This window comes from Phragmites australis, chromosome 11 (genome assembly GCF_958298935.1).
Source record: "Phragmites australis chromosome 11, lpPhrAust1.1, whole genome shotgun sequence".
Lineage (NCBI taxonomy): Eukaryota > Viridiplantae > Streptophyta > Magnoliopsida > Poales > Poaceae > Phragmites > Phragmites australis.
In genome coordinates this window covers 12,597,581-12,603,172 of record NC_084931.1, presented here as the reverse complement: position 1 = coordinate 12,603,172, position 5,592 = coordinate 12,597,581, and positions in this window count along the sequence as shown.

The window sequence follows — 5,592 nt, the reverse complement described above, 5'->3', positions numbered from 1 at the left end:
GACCTCCTCGGGAGCGTACTGTGCAAGGTGATTGAACACCTGCACGTACTCCATCACGGTTTAGCCTCCTTGCTTGAGGTCCTCGAACTCCCGCCTCTTGATCTCCATGAGGCCGCTCGGGATGTGGAAAGAGCAGAAGGCCTCGCGGAACTCCGTCCAAGACACTCGGTGGTTGGCGGGGTGCATGGCTAAGAAGTTGGACCACCACGCGCCTGCCAGGCCCTGAAGTTGGTGGGCGGCGTAGAGTGCCTTCTTGTGATCCTCACATCTAGGGAAAGCAAGCTTCTGCTCGATCGTCTAGAGCCAGTGATCGCCATCCAGAGGATCCTTAGCCCTGAGAAAACCGGCGGCTAAGTCTTTAGGAAATCTGAGAAATCATCTCGACACCCGGCTCCACCCCCTCCATGAGGAGTCGTGTTGCGCACGAGAGCCTCAAGAAGCACCTGATTCGTCTGGCGGTTCTGCTCAATCATCATGAGCACTTCCGCCATAGTCGGCGGTGGAGGAGGGTTGTTCTCATTCAACCCCTCTGGATCATTCACATCACGACGAGTCCTAACCATTCTGTAATGACATAAGAAAAGGGAAACGTCAAATTCTGACTTAGCACAACGCATTCGCCGGATATATTGTTAGAATCCCGTAATACATGTATATGGATCATGCATGCATGAATGCAACATGAAATGATGGTATGCTCAATCCTAGCTGTCGTTTCTTTCTCATGCACCTCTCCGCAATATACATTGAAACTCACAAGCAGTTATACTTAGGACCCGACCAAACAATATTCGAACTAATCATCAGGCGGATCATTAACACAATCACAACCTCGACGATTAATCAAAATACCGCTCCGGCAGTCCCGGCACGTTTTGTGCCCACGGATCGGAACACAAGCTTTCCAACATAATCATCACAACACAGTTTAATAAAGAGCAGGTAATTATCATTTATATTACAAGTCTTTAAACATGCAGATGTTTCCATAATTTACATCACAAGAAAACAACAACTACGCAGCGGAAGAAAACTATACAACAAAAAGATATGGAGCCACATGCCCTTAGGCTCCATACCAAAACACTCAGTTCGGAGTAGAGTGTGCTACTCCTGCCCGCCACCTTGATCAGTAGGCACAAAGTAGCCGAACACCGCCTTATCCTCACCGACCTATGAACCTGCAACAACTTAAGGGTAGCACCCTGAGTACGAAGGTACTCGCAAGTCTTACACAGTATGGGTATATATATTCCTGACTCCAAGGATCATGCATTAAGCTGGTAGCAAGAATTAAACATGATTAAGTTAATTAAGTGGTAAGCATCCTAGACATAGGTGTGAGCAACTAACTTAACTAACTTATATGAAACTACCCTGCCATAACCAACAATTGAGCATATGTAAAAGTAACAACAAGTATATCAATGTGAACAAGTGCCAACTCGAACCACTAACCACCAACCACCATACCCAAATCAAAATCACATGCCCAACCATCAACCTCATGCCATCATCCACAAACCACAACGAGAACTCTACGACAGGTGCAAATAAGCGATAGACATGCTCATAACCGAGAGCGCGACAGTTCGAATTGTTTTTACATCCTGTTGGGGGATCCTCCTGGACCCACACGACACGAGGACCATACGGCTTGTGCCACCCGCTAAAGTGCACACAAAGGGGTACCCGTGACAACCTTTCCCAACCAGCCCTGACCGTATGTTACATGCAATGGTCGGTGTGGCGGTACCAGAGCTACTCCCTGAGCAAACTAGTATCACTTACAAGCTTGCCCACTCACACTGTTCTTGTTCAGACCCCACAAAGCCACAATTGCGAAGGTATTCAGCTCGCCTTACCATTAGATTGGCATGTGGTGAGTAAGGTAATTGCTAAAGCTAACTACACCGACGATCGGTGTTTAACAGGTGCAAGCGGTCTACGGTACCCGGTTTTCCTCTACCGTCCTACCCAGGGGAACTCCACATCCGGGCAGGCTAGACACCCTCCTAGCACCGCTCACACCTCGTGATATGCCTGGAGTGCCCGATCTTTCGGTGAGAGGATAAATATTGATTGAGTGGTGGTGACTCTCGCGATCCGACTACGAACGAACAGGTCGTGGGCGCCTTAGCAATCGTAGAACCAACTCCAAATGGTTATTGACCTTTCTGGAATAGCGAGATCAACCTGAACACGAGGTTCAATTCCTGCAAGCAATCGAAGAACAAGCAAGAACAAGATGTAGGCAAACTGAAATCACTTGAATATGGGGTTCTCAATTACTGTCTTACAGGTGGTTGCTGGACACAACTGAAGATCAATGTTTGCACAATGGCTAAACTTAAACAAAAGAAAACCCACCTCATAAGGGAGGCTTGACCTGGACTAAATAGGAGGAGGGGGAGAAGATTTCGGCCAGCAGCAAAGGCAGGGAGAAATCTCCTTCTAACATTTCCTAAACTGCCTAAAACATGACTTTATTACATGGGCCCAGCCCAAAGGATTGGGGGCGCAGCACCCCTTTATTTGTTGCCATGTTCTGGACCATCATTCCTTAGGAGAATCACGTAGTTCAGTTCACGTGCACGAGCTCGAGTCATCGGTCCTTGTATCATTTCTGGAGTTGTGGAAACAGCAGGTGATGTGGCTGGAACTAATGAGGTAATGTCCTCATCACCTCGCCTCATACTCACCACTCAACCAACCACCACGTCTCAACCACCTCGACATCAAGTATTTGTAACCATAAACATAACTATAAGACAAGAGCAATCCTAAGCTCGTGAACATCGGAGTACGTCGCCGTTCGTCTTCTACCAATGATCTAATGCATTGCTAAGCATATAATTAAAGCTTACACCTAGACATAACATCATCTCTAGGCTACAAGGAACATACACGAACAGGTGACCAAGGTAGCAGAATGCAACGACTTAGGTTGTACCCAAGGGTACCCGACGACACATGCATACATACATAAGCATATATAACATTTTAGATTTCAAGTTAACCCGGTGCAATATGATAGATGCTTGCCTGGATGCACTGGCTCACAAAGGTGGGGTGCCTCCGGATCACCCTCGCTCACCGGAATCGTTGGTTCGGCGATCTCTAAAAAGAATAACGCATGCAATGCAATGAGTATGAATGAAGTGCAAATATATGTCAGAATATGCATACAATGGATGAAAACATTTTTCCTAGATATAAAAAGTCATAAGGAAACTATAAAAATTAGATTCATCAATTTTGAACTTATGATGAATTAACATTGAATTAATGAATCTTTAACCTAATTAATTAATCTCAGAAATTTAATTAATTATTTCATCGCTGGGGATATTTTTAATATGTAGAGTTGTTTTTTGTGAAACCAACAAAATTTGTTTCATAATTTTTGGAGCTACAGATAATTTATTATGAATTTTACAAGTTTTAGCAAGCAGTAACTGTGTTATCTGGGTATACAACGGTCAGATCGCATGTATACTGGCGGTCAGACCGCTAAGAGTCGCGGTCAGACCGCCGAAAACGCGGTCAAACCGCCCCCGTGCAGAGGGTTTTGGCCCCTGGCGGTCTGATCGACCTTGGGGTGGCGGTCAGACCGCTGGGAGTCGCCAGGGGCACTTTGGAAGCTCACCGGCGACGATTTTGGCGACATTTGGAGTGAGGACTTGAACCTAGAGCATCACATTGACTTCCTCTATCGCATAGGACAACATGTATACGTCGAAATTGACCAAAACTCGGCTATTGCTTCTAATTAATCAAGAACTCATGAACTTCAACTCTAACTCCAAATTCTTAGATTTCGACCAACCAATTCGCGCATCCATGCCATGGGAGCCTAGGAGACTCACCCAAGATGTTTTACCGAGCTTGAGGACCATTGGTTGAGGAAGGAAATGGAGGAAATCGCTCGGGAGACGAAGCAATCTGGTGTTCTTCACGTTTCAACCCTAAACACCAAAAGATATCAAATCCGGCCCAAATCCTTTGGGAAAGAGCAAACAAATTGGAGGGATGGGAAGTTTATGAGCTAAGGAACGCAATGGTACCACATGCTCACCTTGATTCGGCTCCTAGAGCGCAGATTTGAGGGAGAAAGGGAGAGAGTGCTTGAGAGAGAAGAGAGGGGACAGCTCCCTGAGGTGTGGCCGGTTGGGAGGGGAGAGAGGAGCACGTGGGGGAGTGAGGGAGCAGGTGGGGCTGCTGCCCAAGTGGAGGGAGAGATGGTGGGGCCAGCCTGTGGGCCCACGTATAAGAGAGAGAAGTCCGTTTGACTGCGAATTCAATTATTTTCTCTCCCGAATTTCTTTCTCTCATCCAATTGATTTCAAACGAAGTGCTCTAGTACACCAAAATAATCTACCTTGAAATTAATTATGACACTAATGATGCATGATTAAGCTTAATCACACGATTATGGAATTTGGGACGTGACAGCAATCGAAGAACAAGCAAGAACAAGATGAAGGCAAACTGAATTCACTCGAATGTGGGGTTCACAAATGCTGTCTCTCAGGTGGTCGTTGGAAACTACTATAGATCAGTGTTTGCACAATGGCTAAACTTGAACAAATGAAAACCCCCCTCATAAGGGAGGCTCGTCCTTGACTAAATAGAGGGGTGGGGAGAGGATTTCGGCTAGTAGCAAAAGGTAGGGAGAAATCTCCTCCTAACCTTTCCTAAACTGCCTAAAACATGACTTTATTAGATTGGCCCAACCGAAAGGATTGGTGGTGCAGCACCCCTTTATTTGTTACCATCTTCTGGACCTTCATTCCATAGGAGAATCATGTAGTTCAGTTCACGTGAACGAGCTTGACTCATCGGTCCTTGTATCATTTCTGGAGTTGTGGCAGTAGTAGATGATGTGGCTGGAACTAAAGAAGTAGTGTCCTTATCACAACTGCTCCCATGAGTAAATGGATCCTAGAGTCAACGCGGAGTACCACGACCTCACTATCCCCTTGACCGCCAACACAAAGGCCTTCACCAGTTTCATGTCGTCTCCTCTAGTGGATTCAACTGCCACCTTGAAACTCATAACGAACTCCTTCAGATCTGAGTCTCCATCAAACATTACAACCCTAGGCATCTTGAAGCCCGAAGGTCATGGTCGGTTCTGCACGACAATGGAAAGTGGTGATTATGGATCACCTACGCATGACCTATGCCAAAGGTCCTGCGCTGGTCGTGCTGCAACTGTTGATGGAGGAGCCATGTGGCGAGTCGGTTCATCTATGCACTGCAACATGTCAATTTCTTCTTGCATTTTCTCTTGTGTTCTTCTAGCCTCGTCGGCTCGCTGGCGATACTCCGCGGCCTTTTGACTCGTGACCAATCTATCCAGCGTGCGCTTTTTCTACACAATCCGTCTCTCCAATTCTTTGGCTTCTAGCCTGGCTGCTCTTTTCTCTTCTACGTCATCTTCATCTTCATATTCTTCGAAATTCCAAGGTCATCCAACTCTTTGACAACATGTGTCTTTCCCCTTTCTGCTGCGGAAGCCTCCATGCAGGCGTGAAGGTTAGCTTCTACCCTTCTCACTGCTGTTGCTACATCTTGCTGGAGAGCTAT